Raw genomic sequence first — 16,724 nt, 5'->3', positions numbered from 1 at the left:
ATTTCTCATCACTTCTGTTTAGTGTGCTTCTTGCTATGATTTCTTTTATCTCCATTATCTTTCTAATAATCACCAACCATCGTTCTTTATGAAAACCAGATCCAACTCCCTATAAATTCCTTTTCCAGTGAATTTATTTTATTTATTTGGAAATATCTACAAGATACCAATTTATATTCTACTTCTGTCTTTCCTGGCTCTTCTGCTTCAGTGTTTTACCTGTTGTTTATTAGATCTTGGTTAACTTAAGACAACATCAGAGATAAAGTTTTAGAGATATTTTTCATCTCAGCTTCCTGACCTGTGGGATTTTGGATTCTTTCCAATGACCATTCTAAGTCCTTCTGGCAAGGTAGCAGATTCAATATAATGCAATTAGCTGTTTCCCTGATATATATATATATATATATATATATATTTTTTTTAAGAAGAGTGGCAGGTATATATATATATATATATATATATATATATATATATATATATATATTAAAGAAGAGTGGCAGGTATAAATCTTGAGTTTCATCACCATTGATACTGCCATTTCTCTCCATCTGTCTAATTGCTATTGACCATGGAAAGTAGTTTTTGATTGAGGCACAATGTAAAGTAATATTGATTACGGTAAATGAACTTTTGTGCAGTCACTGAGTCAATTAAGGAAAAAATTTGTAGAGCTGCATGTAACAAAGTCCAATATTCACATCACTGACTCATAGCTCTGATTCCTTGGCCTATGCCTGGATATTTGAAGTAAATCCCTTCTTTTGTTTAATATCAAAATCCCATTGCTCTGAGCAGAAGGATAGTAAAAGTAAGTCTGTACTCCTGCTGTTCAAATAGAACAGAAGGAAATTAGAACAAAACCAGATTTTACTTTTAATCCTTCAAATAAGAAGCTTTTCCACATGCATTTTTTATCAAAGCAATATACATTTTATTCTAGTTTAACAATCAAGAAATCCATATCAAAAAAATATCAGCAGTTTGCAGCTGGTGACACACTAGAAGGAGGCTCAACTCTGATTTTGCTGAGATGGCTGCTAATGATAGCATTGTAGGTGGATGAAGCACCTTTCACCCTGTAATGCTTTATAGAAATCACTCCTGCCAGCTGTGACTGCTGTTGCTTAGGCCTTTAGGGACTTAGAAGCAGTAACAGAAATGCCACATGGAGAGGGAATGCAGAGATGAAAAGCACAAGGCCATACGACAGATATAACCTTATGGCAAGAGACCCATTCAGGAGCAAGGAGAAATTCTTTAGTTATACTGTACTTCTGAAGTTTGAACATGGGGGGATGAAGGTTTACAACCTTGTGATCTGCTATGTTAACCTAGCTATAGAAATTTACACTGGCTTCTGATCCCAGCGCCTCAGTGTCCCTGGGTTATAAAGGAGAAAACCAGTAGGTACATATGTAATATTAATATATCTTATATTCTATTTAATTTTTATTGGATTTTCACCACCATTGATGCTGTGAAAACAAAATTTAAGTATTACTCTGAGTTTGGGTACTCAATCCCTAGCAAATCTGCATAGCATCACTGCGTAAAATGCAACACTTACTTTTAATAATGTATTGAAACTTACAATATTAGATCTTCTAGTTTTTTGAGCCCCAAACCATTGTGTGAGACGGGAAGGCCATTGCTATTATTATTATTTTGTCTCTGTGCTACAAAAGTCAAAATTAAGGCTTGTAAGTTTTAATCAACTTGCATGAAACTGTGCAGGCAGCGATGATTGTTTAATACCAGATCTAGAGATGACTTCCTTTAGAAAATGTCACTCAGTGATTGAGGTTCATTCCATTTTTGCTGACATGTGTCACCAAAGTATTTCCCATAGAAAACCTTTCACTCCTATGCCAATGAATCTCAAACTCCTAAGCCACTAAATATCTTCTTTCAAATACACTGACTCTTATTTCAAATACCAATTTTCTTGGTAATTGGTATCTATGACTATTAAAATGTAACTTGTTTTACAGTTTGTTTTAGAGTTCACCTTGCATGAGTCGAATGATTCATATTGGCTTTAATAAAGAACCCTATGCCAACATTAGTCAGGTAGGCTTTTAGAAAAATATACTCCTTAATATATCTATTTTATAGATTACTCAATGAATTTCAGCTTTTTGGTTCCCAGGCCAAAAGTACTGACCATCTTCATTACAGAATTTGATTACTGCTAATTTATTATAAGACAATAATTAGTGTAATTATATTATCCTACTGAATAAATCAGCTACTATCCCCCACCCTGACTTTCTGCAGATAAAATACTTGCCACAGTTCTAATATGAGAGTGATCAAGGCTTTTGCTAAGGCAATACATCATATAATCTTGAGCACTGGGAGAAATTGGTTCAGGTAAAAACATCTTACTGACTCCAATAGCTCTATAACTCTCTTATGAAGATTAAATCATAGTCGTAAAACAGGGCTGTTTTTTTTTTGTGCTTTACCCCTCAGTGGATGCCTCCTCTGTATGGTTGAGCAGGTTGGGCACTGTGAAACCATTCTTAGAGACCTTGTACCCACAGTGATGACAATCACAGTTAATTTCATTCAACCATTGAGTGCCTACTATGTGATTTTTTCTAGAAAGTAAGGATGTAGTTAAACAAGATGATCTAGGTATTTGTTTTAATAGAGCCAGTATTTTAGCGTGTGTGTGTGTGTGTGTGTGTGTGTGTTTATATGTTGGTGGGGGAGTGGAAAGAAGCAAATAAAATAATCAAGAAAATATATCAGTAGTTATGTGGTATGATTAAAGTAAAATGGGATGATGTGAGAGTGACCTCAGGGCTCTTTTAGATGAAGTATTCATGGAGGGCATCTCTGAAGATGTGCCATTTAAGGTAATATCTGAATGACAAGGAATTATCCAGCCACGCAATGACCTGGAAAAAGCATTTCAGTCAAGGGAAGAGGAAATCCAAAGGCTACATGAAGAAAACATGTGCATCTGGAGTGTAATAAGCAAGAGGAAAATGATACTAGATAAACTCAGGAAGTAGAGGGGAAGAGCAGACTGTAGATGCTAACTGATGAAAGTAAAGAGTTCACATTTAATTTTAAATTCATGCAGGGACCAGAGTGTTTTGTACCATCACATGGAGATGGATGGCAGCCTAGCTTAGTAAAAGGGTGCAAATTCACCATTCGATTTGAGCAAGGTGATGTATTTGGTGAGGCCTTGGATGTTATGCTAAATTCAAATTTTCTTCTAAAGTTGCTGGGAAGCAAGGAAGAATGACCATATGATTTCCCTTTTAGAAAGATTCCTCAGAGAATAGATTAGAATAGGATAATACTGGAGACTGGTTAACCCTATCAATTTTCTATTAACACATAATAATCACAAATATGGTGGCTTAAACAAAACTCATTTTTTAACTCTCAGGTGAGTAAGTGAGAAGTCTAAGTGGGCTTGGCCATTTTTTTTTCACCATATCATTATTTTTAATGTCCAAAGTTTATAATATGAGGGCCGAGGCTTTCTCCTCAACTCAAGTTTATAAATTTTCAATTGGCTTGTGAGGCCAATATGGATACTTCTTGTCTAATTTGGTTTCTGGGAAGACTTCATTCAGGTCCTCAATGGTCATCTGATCAAATGGAATTATGTTCTTCATCTTCTCCAGCTCTTTTTCATATTCTTCAATCCTGGCCTTTGAAAGGGACAAAAACTCAGCACAGCTTTTCACGTCTTCTTTTTCCTCAGCATCCACCTGGACAGTGTATTTATCCTCTGGCACAGGAATCTTCAGGGCATTAAACTTCTTCTCAGAGTCATCTACCAAGCCAGCCTTTGCCACATTGGCCTTGTAGTAAGCCCAGTCAATAACAGGTGGTTTCTCGGTAAGAGTAGCCAACCTGGAGGTAAGCATCTCATTCCAGGATTTCAGGGAGTTAGCAATGGCCTTCTGGTTTCGGGGTATGATCTCCCCAAAAGCTACCCAGTCAATGGCTTTTAGAGCAAGTTTTCGCCCAGCCGTCTTGAGATCCTTCACCGACCCCGGTGGCCCACAGTCCACAGCAGCCTTGTCTGGGTTTTTAGCTTAGGCTCTCAAAAGGCTAAAAACAAGGATTGTCCAGGATATGCTTCTATCTGGAAGCTCTGGGACATATCCAAAGCTATGCCTCCTTGAGGAACAGTATCAGAAGTTTAACATTAAAAGAGAGATATATGTAACTAAAGTAACTAGTACTAGAGATATGAACAAGCAAGTAACAATAACAAGCCTCAGAAGGGGGAGCAGTACTCAGAGTTGCTACAATATCTTATCTAAAATGTCCAGTTGAAAAAAAAAATGTCCAGTTGAGAGAGAGAGAGAGAGAGAAAATATGCACAGAAACAGGAAAGTATGATCCATATGCCAGAAAAACAGACAAACAACAAACAAAAATCACACAACATATACTTCCTGGAAAAGTGACTAGACACTATATTTAAGAAAAAAGACTTGAAAGTAGCTGTAATAAACAAGTTTAAGGAACAAAAGGAAATAATAATTAAAAGTAAAGAAAGATATGGTGGGCGAGAGCAAAGTTGAGATAGCAATTGGAATCTGTCAGAAATGTTATAAAAGAAAATGTATCAAAAGTCATAAACATATACTTGCTCTTTTCTCAGCTGGTTTAAAAGACAAAATTGTGTAAAGTTATAATTATCACAGTGTATTATTCAGTTTGTAACATTACTAGATGTAATGCATACAATAATCATCTCATAGAGGGAGGACAAGAAATAGAACTATATGTCAATAAAGTTTATGTGTCTTACTAAAATTAAGATACTAGAAAACTGAAACTGATTCTGATTAGTTAAGATGTGTAAGGCAAACTGTAGAGTAACCAGTAAAAACTTAAATTTTATAAAAAGTGAAAAAATCATGAAAGAAATTTAATATTAGAAAATCTTTGCTTAATGTAAAACAATAGGCAATAAGAGAGGAACGAATGACACACAAGACATATACAAAAGAAAAACTGAAACAACAGACATAAATCCAACAATATAAAAAATAATATTAAGTGTGAATGGATCAAACAAAATCCAGTCAAAAATCTGAGTTTGTCTGACTGGATTAAAACAACAACAACAAAAATCAAAATCCAATTACATGCTGTCTAGAAGAGTCACACTTTAGATTTGAAGATAAAAGTAGATTAAGTGTAAAAGGCTAGAAAAATTATATCATGCAGACAGTAGCCACAGAGAAATGGAGTAGCTATACTAACATGACACAAAGGCTTCAAAACAAAGAATGTAACTATAATTGGAGGGAAACTTAGTGATAAAAGGATTCATCCACCAGAAAGATAGAACAATTACAATTAGGTATGCACCTAATAACAAAACATCAATATACATGACCCCAAAGCCTTATAGAAATGAGAAGAGAAATTGACAATTTACCATTCTAACAGGTGTCAGGTATGATCTCATTGTGCTTTTGATTTGCATTTACCTGATGAGTAGTGATGTTGAACACTTTTCCATATGCCTGTTGGCCACTCATATGTCTTTGAAGAAAGATCTATTCAGATCTTTTGCACATTTTTTATTGGATTTTTTTTAACCTTTGAGTTGTGTGACTTCTTTATATTTTAGATATTAACCCCTTATCAGAAATTATTTGCAAATATTTTTTCCCATTATATATATGGGTGAATTATATGGTATACAAATTACATGTGCATAAAGGTGTTAAAAACAGAAAAAAAAACATTTAAAAAAGGGAAGGAATAGTTAATGCTTATTCCATAAATATTTAGTTCTAATATTTAAGATTATATAGAAATGTGTTTTAAAAAATAACAATAAAATAACAATCCTTAGAAATTGCACATAATTTTGCTATAATTTTGTCCAACTATTCCTTCTCATAAGTGTTTCTTTGAACCTCCCTGTTATTCCAATCTATTTTAATTGGCCTCCAAATTATCACTCTAAAAAAGTGGTGCCTAAAGTGAACATAATCGTCAGAGTAAACCAAGTCTCTCCCTTCCCTTGTCCTAGATAATTTTCTTTTAAAGATACTTCTATTCTCTCATTAGATCCCTACTTCCTTTCCTAAATGCCCACAAAATACTCTTTTAGTAGTTAGTTCTGAACTGTGGACCAGAATGGATATCAAACTCATTTTTAGCAATTTAAATAAATTCACCTCTTCCACTTCTTGAAAATTGCATTACACATCTTTATGCATTCTCAGAGTTCTTTGCTTATATATCAGTGATCTCAGTACTTTGAGCTCATTTAGAACAAAAGGTGTTCTCATTAAAACATTTTATATCTCTCTAAGACTCTAATTCCCTTTTATCAATATGTATTCTATTCTACCTATCCATTCATTCACGTATTCATTTAACTTAAAGTTCATTTTCTTTGTAACTTAAGGATGAGTTGATAATTTGTCTTTATAACTTTTATCCACTGTCATTGTGTAATCAATACCAAGCAAAAGGTCTTTCTTTTATATTTTCCTTTATAAAATGACTTTTTTAGGATTCCTTTGTGTTGAATTTAGCTAAAACCATGAATTCATGTGGTGCTTTGTCTTTTCCATGCCATTTTAGTATATAACCTTATTTCCATCATATTTTTAAAAAATCATGTTTATCAAAAAACTTTCCATATAATTTCCTTATTTGATTATTGCTTGAGTTGTGACCTTTTTAAGGCTAGCTGGTCCCACCACAGGTTATTCTCCCAATCATCTCTTCCTGTATAATGAGTAATGCCAATACTAGGTAACACTTACTTAAGGTATAGTATATACTGGCCTCTTTCCATTACATTTGGTATAGATAATTACATTTAATTATTGCAATAACCATTTGAGGTGGGGGAAATGGGGAGTCATTGTTCAATTGGTATATAGTTTGCTGTACCTGATGAATTCGTTCTAAAGATATGTCATAATCCATAAAACCTATTGTCAACAATACTGTATCATGCACTTATGTTTGTCAAAAGGGAAAATGTCAGGTTAAATATTTCACTATAAAGAAATAAACAAACAAATGACCACAAGAAAGCTTTTGGAGGTGATTGATATGTCCATTATCTTGATTGTGGCGATGGTCTTATGGGTGTATGCATATGTTCAACCTTGTCAAATTGTATACATTACATATGTACAGTTTGGTGCAGATCAATAAACTTAAAAATAAAGAGGGGGGGAAGAAGAAAGGAAGGAAGGAAGGAAGGAAGGAAGGAAAGATGGAAGGCAGAAAAAGGAAAAGGAGAAGTGGTAGGAGAATGATTGGATGTGGCCATAAGCAGGAGAGAAGAATCGAAATGGCTCCAAGGCTTCTGATGGGGAGGCTGGGCAGATCATGCCCCATTCACAAAACTGGAGATACACAGATACATACAGTCAGACAGAGGAAAGCAATAATTTCAAATGTATTCATACTGAGACTGAGTTACCGGAGAGAGATGCCCAATATTCAGTACCCACTGAATTGGGTTAAGGGTAAAGGTTGGCATGTATCTCATGTAGCATTTAAATTTTAGATGGTAGCTGAGGATGTAGGAGTAGATGATATGGCCAAGGATGATAGTGTAGAATAAGAAGACGTAAGTGGGCACACATGCTTTTGAACTATGACATTTAAGAGGTAAGGAAGAGATAGTTGATTATTTTACAGTAATTGATGAGAAGGTAACTTTTTTTTTTTTTTTTCAATGACTGCGTTGTTCATCTAATGGTGAGATCGGAGACCTTATATTCCCACTCAAACCATCGGGCCTCTGGGGAGAGATCCAGAATCTGTTCCCTTGCTTCTTCATTACATGCTGTCTACTCTCTCAGGTAGAGTGTAATACAAATCATTTTCAAAAGTGTCTTTGACTTAGTTGATTGTTTTCTGTACCTTACTTATTGCTGACTTTTGAGATGCGATATTCCTCTTAAATCTGGCTGGCATAAATTCTGATTCTGATTCCAGTATTTCTCTTTTATCCACCTTTCTCTCATTATTTGTCTATTTTCTCTAGTTCAAAACAAAACAAAACAAAACAAAATAAATACCTGCCCTCATTTTAATTGTGTTAAACTCTGAATATACTTCTAGTAAGTCACAGAAAAAGATTCATCTATTTGAGTCTACTTGCAGTTAGAATCTCTTGATTGCCATATGAAGAGTAGTATGTAACCACCAACTTTGCTACCAGTTGACTATTAACAACAATAACAAAACTGTAACTGAAAATGGGTGTTCTTAATATTTTCAGCCCTTCCAGTTATTCCAGATACAAATTAGATAAGTGGACTTGGATTGTCCTTGAGATTCTCAACCAGTGACCTTCCCACTGAGTGTAAAGCTTCTTGGATGACTGCAGCCACATCAATCTCTCTCTGGCTTAACTCACTTTGTATTTATTGTCAGCCCTGCACAGCTGCCAGTTATTATATGTTGATCCATTCTTTAATTGTTCCAGTAACACAATTGTCTGCTATTGTCTCCTATAATAATTTGTTAATTGTTTTATGTGTGTGTACCTTCTTTCACAACAGTGAGCATAAAATCTTCTTTAGGGGAGGAAGCATGTTTCATACTTCTCTTGAATCCTGCATTTTCGGGAATAATGGTGATGATATAAGGTAGGTATGCAATAAAGCCTTCTGATGTATCAATTTTTGTATTGATTACTTACTACTTTTATTATAAAGCCACAGTAGGTCAAATAGAAGTACTGATGATGCCTTTGCCCACCTCATATGGTGTTGTGAGGATCAAAGCAGGTATTAGAAGGGAAATTACTGTGATGCTATACTACTATTATGAAGATAGATTAGATTATTAGGAGGAATTTAGTTGAAGTTGTTCTTCATATTTTATAGAATATGCTTTCTTGCCTCCTGCTTTGGAAATTCATCAAAGCAATGAAAACAAATTTTGAATATGCATTCAATGGTTTGGATCTAACTAGATGACTTTAGAGTTTTGGTCCAGATCTAGATTGACTCCAGACCTGAAGATAACCCTGCAGGCTGGTTAGGAAACTGTTAACTGAAAATATAGAGACAAGAAAATTTCTGTTCATCATACAGTATAATAGAGAAGGTAGCTGGTTTGATTTCATTTTCAGGGTTTAAACTCTTTCCCTTTGTCATCATTAATAAAAATAAATAATCCTGTAAGATCAAAGCAAGGACCTTGAGCTGTGGATCCCAAACCCAGTGCAAAAGTGGCACAAAGACACCACAGTGAGCTGACAGTGGCATAATGGGATATTTTAGATGTTCAAAGTAAAAATAATAATAGTTGACATTTACTAGACACTGTTTATTAGCTAGAGGTAGTTCATAGTTTCAACCCAAAATCATGCTACTTTCCATTCAAAGGCATATATCATATATCCTTTGTTTTGGCAGGTATGATAAAAATCAAATATGGTGTGAAAACTGGCATGAAAAAGAATGAGGATGGCAATATGCAATCTGATTCCAAGTCTGAGAATTTGTGCAGTGGCCAACATGGGCACACATCCCATTAGTACTGGAGTTAAGAATGAAATAAGCATATCTTTTTGTCATTCATTTCATGTGTATTACTTTTTCAGACAGCTAATAGGCTGTTAAGGAATAAGTACTTGGTTATTTGAACCTGTCTTTTTTCCTTCTAAATAAACTGAACATCTAGGTGTTTTTGTTTGTTTTGTTTTTGTTTTTAATTTTTTGTTACTTTTTAGGATTTTTTTTTTTTTTTTGCCCAAGAATGCCATAAAAAATTAGTGAGACATTAAGGGCACTGAGAATCAAGGAAGACTGGATGCCCCTGGACCTAACGCAATAAAATATGTTTGACCTTTCCATGTACCTAAGTACTTCACAGCACTTCATTTTTTATGTTAATTTCTTTACTTTCCTATGAAGGTTTAGAAAGATTATTTTTTACACAATCCATCTAAATATAATAACATGTTTTCAATGTGTTCCTTATAAACCACCTGTAGAAAGGGTTCTGATATATTAGAGACACCTTTGGATAAAGATAGTCATATCATCACTGTTGACCTTGACTTCTCCATCTGTGAAATAAGAGTAGGGCTTCTTTGATACTTCCAGTATCCTTCTATTCTAACATTCGTTGAGGCTTCAAATCTGGATGATTCTTGAAATATAATGTTGGGCTTATCCAAGGAATGGAATGAAGAGAGCCCCCCACACATGGTTTAGGTGAGAGAGAGAAGTCTTCTGTCTCAAAGCAACAGCCTGCAGTTTTGATACATATGAAGGCTGCACTGATATAGGTATGTCCAAAATAATGGATGCCAGAAGTAGCTGACACTTAGCTACTTGAGACAGGGACACCTGGACATTGTGGCAGAGGCAATTCTTTTTCTACTTTAGAATGTTGCGTGGGTCTTGAAGTCGGAGGAAGTGTACAGTGCAAGAAAATCACCATGCTGTTGACAGCCTTATACTTAGAAGCCAGTCCTGTTCTTCCAAGTGTCCTGAAAGTCATGTCAGATGAATGAAGAGAAAAATGAAAACCATTTTCCCTTGATATTTGAATACAAAATCCCAGGGTACTTCCTTCATGGAGGTAGATAATGTTAAATTGTGCATGCAGACAGAGTTGGCTTTCTAGATATTTACAAAGATAAAAAGGTCCCTGACTTTACTTTTCTAATATTGCAATAGCTGCTTTTATGCGTGAATAAACTCTTAATTACAAATTTGAAAATACCTTTATCATCCTGTCAATGCTATCTAAGCAATATTGAATGCTTTCTCAGATTTTTTTTTTTTTTTTTTTTTGAAAAAAGAAGCTCTGCCTATGTGCAGCATGCATTTCCTGTCGTGCCTGTGCCTGTCACCTACCCTGGTTCTTTCCTGCTTTGAATGGTTCTCTCATGCCTTCTGTGTATTGTATTAATATCTGTCACTTACTCGCCTCCTTTATCCTTTTTATCTCCATCTTCTTGGTTCCTCTGTGGGCTGAACTTTAAATTATTGTTCCTCTCTTATTTTCTTCGCTCTGAGGTTTCTCTGCGATGTTTTCCCCTCGCAGTACTGTAATGTATTTATTGTTCCATGCAGAACCCTTCTTATTGCATGTTCATTTATTTTCCAGTAATCTTTATTAGATCTTTTAATTTGTAATTTTTTTCAATTCTTTTTAATCCCTTTTTATGCAAATTCTTTTTATTTTATGCTCCTCACTTGCCTCCTCTCTGATCTTCCTTTGATGATTTTATTGCAGTTTCTTCTCATCATTTTTACTTTTTTCTCCCTTGATGTCTCTAAAATATGATCTCCCTACTTTCCCTGATTCTAACTCCCTGTCCCATCCTCCATTCCTGGACTTGTGGTTTTAAATAATTTATTCTCTCAGCTAATTGCTTTGCCTCTCCAACCTTCCTTTGTTTGGAAATGGTCCTTCCAGGACAATTGGTTTCCCTTTCTTAGGTAAAGATCAAACTGATGTTCCTCAGGACCTATAGTAACAAGTAGGGGCAATCCAGGGTCCAAGCTGGAGGTCAAACTGAGTGAGCTGAACAGATTCAAGTTTGGTTAAACTGCACAATTTTATAGGTCACCTTGTAGTGTGTATATTCAATGATTTTCTCTAGTGGCCCAAGAAAATTCATTTGCCTGGGGGGCGCTTGACAGTTTTAACATTCCTTCTATCCATTAGAAACTAAAGTCCAAGTTTCTGACTCAGACATAAGGCATATACTTGAAGTGAAAATCTTCTTTTCCCTGACCTTTATATAGCTAGTTTGGGGTGGAGAAAAACAAGATAAAGGAATGGCCAACTTTTATTTTTTTTTTATTTTTTTATTTTTTTATTTTTTTATTTTTTTATTTTTTTTTATTTATTTTTTTTTCAACTTTTATATTCTATTTTTCTCATTTATGTTTTTAAGGCTTGGCTATTGCTTCTGTGTGGTATAGAGTGAATAGAATGCCAATCCATCCCTTCCTGTAACAGAAAATTTCCTGAATAATGCATCACTGTCTAACAGCAGTCAATTAGTGAGTACTCTCCAAGTAAGGCATTGACCATTTTCCTCACCACTCTAGGTGCAAAGTATTAATGTTCCTTAGGGTGAGATGCCCAGAAAAGAGTACTACTCCTGGTGTCTGGGGGCCAGGAAGCTGATCCAGCTATTGTTGAATATGAGTGGTGGGTAGGAAGGGCAGGAGATGTTTACTGTAGTGGTAAGGTAGTTGCTGCTCAGCAGCACATGGCACTTGAGGCAGAGCAGCTTATGATGAGCCTTATAGTTTGAGTTTCTGCCCGAGTTATGGGCTGGGGGCTGTCAGGCGACACCTGTCATTTCCCTCTCTCTCAGTTTTCTCATCCATAAGATGAATTGGTTGCACTCAGTGAAATCTAAAATCCCTTTCAGCTCCTTCTCCCCTGTCATAATGCTTCAAATTCCACCATTAAGCATTGATTTCTTTTGGTTTTTAAGGCTTTTAAGTTTTCAAGGATTGCCATTAAAATGCATACCTTAAGGGAGGAATAACACTTTAGAGTCTTTTTAGTCCATATGTTTGAAGAGTTTGACTGATATCCTAAAAGGCAGGTTATTTGGGAATAAGCCATGGGTTGCAATCAACCAGGAAAAGCAGAGATGGGGGGTGGAGGGGATGGTGGCTACTAGGATCAAGAAGAAGCACAAATGAGATGATGAAGGAACCAAAGATACACAAAGGGATAATTAAGTGCTGGTTTCTTCTATGTATATTTCTCAATTCTTGCAGAGAAACTGGGTGTAATCATTATCATACCTACACTTTTTTTCATGAAAGATGAAAGTTCAAAGATCTGAAAGCATGCCCCTACAGCCATATCGGAAAGAAGAATGGGCATAGGCACTGAGATTGTAGGGTACCAGAGTCCTTGCTCAATCTTCCCTCTGGGGTGTTACTTACTGCTTTATTCTTTTTCTTTTTTCTTTTCTTTTTAAATTTCAATTCAGATATAGTATATTCTTTTTAATTTTTAAAAATATTTTTAACTTTATTTACTCAAAAGAGTGAGAAAGAAGTGGGGGAGGAGCAGAGGGAGAGGGACAAGGAGACTCTGTGCTGACCCCAGAGCCCAATGCAGAGTTCGATTTCAGAACCCTGACATCATGACCTGAGCTGAAACCAAGAGTCAGATGCTTAAGAGACTGAGCCATCCAGATGTCTTGCTTGTTGCTTATTCTTTACAATGTTACCTACCTAGAGTGAGTGCTCAGGACATAAGGTGCATCACATGGGTTATCCATTCATTCTTAACTAATAATCATTATATCCTCCAGTTTTCAGAGAAAGACTCTAAGGTTTAGATATTTAATAATCTGACTAACCACACATAGCCCATATGTATATATCAGGGAGAGAAAATAGGTATATAATATATGAAGTATGTCTTGGAAGTTATAACAAAGTCTGTAAGCTCAGTAGCACACCCAGTCACAACTGCCCCAAACTATTCCTTTCCATATCTACTGATTGTCTAAACTCATTTCTAATAATCTACAATTTAATAAATTAATTGTGTTACTTGCTCTTATTGTGCAGAATAGTATAAAATAATTTCTCTCCTTCCCCATCCTTATTTTTCATCAGCAGAGTCATTCCTTGTGAGCCTACTTCAATTCAAACTCCCTAGACTTTGATCTGGTAAATCAGGTTAAACATTCTGATTTGTTCATTTTGAATTTTATCAATTCAAAATTAAAGGAGGTGCTTTTTTGAGTGTAACTTATTAACTCTAAGTTCCTCAAATACTTGTTGATGAATACCTAATCCATCTTTGGAGCCAAATTTTATAGTTTGTTTGCTTTTAATATCGTTGGATGGTATTGGTAAATCATGTAGCCTCTGTGAGACCAATTTTCTATAACTGTACAAGCAGTTGTATGAGACAGTCTTTAAGATGCCTCTAATTCCAAAATGGCATACTTTGTACCAAGGAAAAACCTCCATTAGTTATTTGAAAGATATTAATGGAGAACCTAAAGTATGCCAAATATCGTGTAAGGCATTGTAAATACAATAATTAATTAGCTCTTGTGTTATGGAGCTGAGAATCTGCTGGAGAGCTCATTGCAATAGAATTACAAAATAATCTTCTATTTATGTTGGTATGCTGCTTTATATATTTTTAATATACATTCCCATGTTCCTACCCTTGCCTCTCACATGGTTCACCCGGAAACAGCATACATTGCTGTTCTTCCTTCCCATCATCAACAGGCCCATCCTAAATCTGTGTAACTTGCAGGCTTTTTAAGTGCCCCCATTCCATACATGAAATCATACATAGAAGTAGACAATCACAAAATGAATAGATGCCTGAGGACTTGGATATAGTTTGAGGGGCTTTCTGCTTGAATTTTATTTTTTATTATTTTTACAATGTTTAAAGAAATATAGAGATAACAGCATTTTTGGTTTTGGGAGTAGATGAGCTAGGGGGAAAGTAATAAGCAATTGCTGCAGTGAGGAATGGAGTGTTCTGGTATGATGGATATACTCATTCATGGTCTTTGGTTTCTTTGCCCAGCACACTTTTTGCACCATTTTAGTCTGATAGCCGTACATTGGGATATAGTTGTCAGCTCACTTAGAAATCTATAAATGCCTTGAGGGACGCCTGGGTGGCTGAGTCAGTTGAGCCTCTGACTCTTGATTTTGGTTCAGGTCATGATCTCAGAGTTGTGGGATAAGGCAATGCTTTGGGCTCTGTGCTGAGCATAGAGCCTGTGTAATTCTCTCTCTCTCTCTCTCTCTCTCTCCCTCTGCTTCCTCCCCCCTGCTCACACTCACTCATGTACACACTCTCTTTAAAAAAATATCTATAAATGCCTTGATATTTGCACCATTTCCATTTCTTTATGAGCCACTTTTTCACTTAACTGTCTTGATGCCCACTCTCCTGGGTCCTCTGCTCACTCTATGCTCCTTACCCCATCATTATTTATTCTAGCAGGAGACAATATAGTATATTTATATTTAAAAAAAAAACATGAATAAGATTTGGGATTAGAATCCTGAGATTCAAATCCCAGTTCTGCCCCGTGTTGGCAGAATTGATTAACTTTCTTCCTACTCCTCATGCATTTGATAAAGCTAGGAAGAATACCTTTCTCACAGGATAATTGTCAAAATCTAAAAATGGAACACTGGGCAGCCCCAGTCGCTCAGCAGTTTAGCACCTGCCTTCAGCCTGGGGTGGGATCCTGGAGACCCGGGATCGAGTCCCATGTCAGGATCCCTGCATGGAACCTGCTTCTCCCTCTCCCTATGTCTCTACCTCTCTCTCTCTGTCTCTCATGCATAAATAAATAAAATCATAAAAAAATAAAAATGGTGCACTAACTAGTGAAATACAAAACTCTAGTTACAAGCATTATAGTAACCATCATCTTATAAACACACAAGGTATTGACATCCAATAATCGCTTATTGCAACTGAAGCTGTTGTTGCCAGAAGGATGTTTAATAGTTTCACACAGAGTGTTTCCAAGCACTCTGAAAATGGAGAATCCAAGCAGGAAGTGATAATACCTGAAAAAAGAGGTTTAAAATGCCACTTATCACCACAGAAGTTGCTGAGAAAGTTGACTCTACAGAAAGAATGGGACTGCCATGGGGAATGCAGAGAGACATTGACCATTCTGGTATGGATTAGAGAACTACAACATTCCATGCCACTACTAGTATGTCAGTGGTTATGTTGGAAGAAAGTAAGTCTTTCCTTACAAATCAAATGAAAAAGAGTTAGATTGTGAGGAATGTATCTTGAACAAGTGCATAAAGCTCATTTGCAGAGGCCTGATACAAGAAATTCACCCCTGGTACAAGCAGTAAGAAATGGACAAAAGAAGAGACCCACAGTAGAGATTCGGACTGTTCAGACTGTCAGGCCCATTCCTTGGGCAAGCCTGGTGCAGTGGCTCTTGGTTTCCTGGTGAGAAGGATCTGGAGAGTGAATGCATACACATAAACACACACATATACACAGGATTACATTCACATTATGTTATTCCTTTCTATATTACCATTGAAGAATGTGGGGTTATTCACTTCTCAAAATATTTAATCAACTTCATAAAATCAACTGGTAAAGAATCCCCTTCAAGAGGAAAAATTAGAGAAACATGGAACATGTAATGGGAGGGTATAGTTTTACAAGGGTGGTATGTGTACAGGTGTGTATTTATGTAAAAATTAACCATGCTGTACATTTAAATTTTGGATGTCTCATATAACTGGAGAATAACTTTAAAGCAAGATCTCTCTAGATATTAAATGTATAGCTAGTTCCTTTGACTTGTCAGAGCCTACTTATAGAGTCCAGATTCTGGTAGTCAAATGTGCTAAACCAAGTGAAACACTTCTCCCCTGCAACACTCACTTTGGTGTTACAGGGTTCTTGCTATAGAAGCATCTTTCTGTATGTGCATGCAACATATTACTCCATGCACATGAACAAAAGCTGTGATACAGCCTTTGAAAGTTTCCTTTCAGTTTGCTTTCACCCAGGCTTTCACCATTTGTCAAGGGCCACAAGTAGTCTTTTTCAGCATTTCCTTAGGCCTCCTCCTTTTACCAATGGTTGGCTTTCTACTTTTCTGTTGATCTTGGCCGTTACAAGCAGATGCGCACTGGTGCTTGTGGTTTAGTTGCTGCTACTCTCACTTTCAAGTACCAGAAAGCACAGGCAGCCTCTAGGGCCCTTGAGTC

The 16,724-nt window shown here is 36.0% G+C and overlaps 1 pseudogene; it reads right to left on the bottom strand.

Moving 5' to 3' along the window:
* Positions 1-3,506: 3,506 nt before the first annotated feature.
* LOC144284158 (ATP synthase peripheral stalk subunit d, mitochondrial pseudogene) lies at positions 3,507-10,950 on the bottom strand (annotated as a pseudogene).
* Between the last annotated feature and the right edge of the window lie 5,774 nt (positions 10,951-16,724).

This window comes from Canis aureus, chromosome 15, assembly GCF_053574225.1.
Source record: "Canis aureus isolate CA01 chromosome 15, VMU_Caureus_v.1.0, whole genome shotgun sequence".
Classification (NCBI taxonomy): Eukaryota; Metazoa; Chordata; class Mammalia; order Carnivora; family Canidae; genus Canis; species Canis aureus.
Note: the sequence above shows the minus strand (reverse complement) of the source record. Positions and strands in the feature narration are given on the sequence as shown.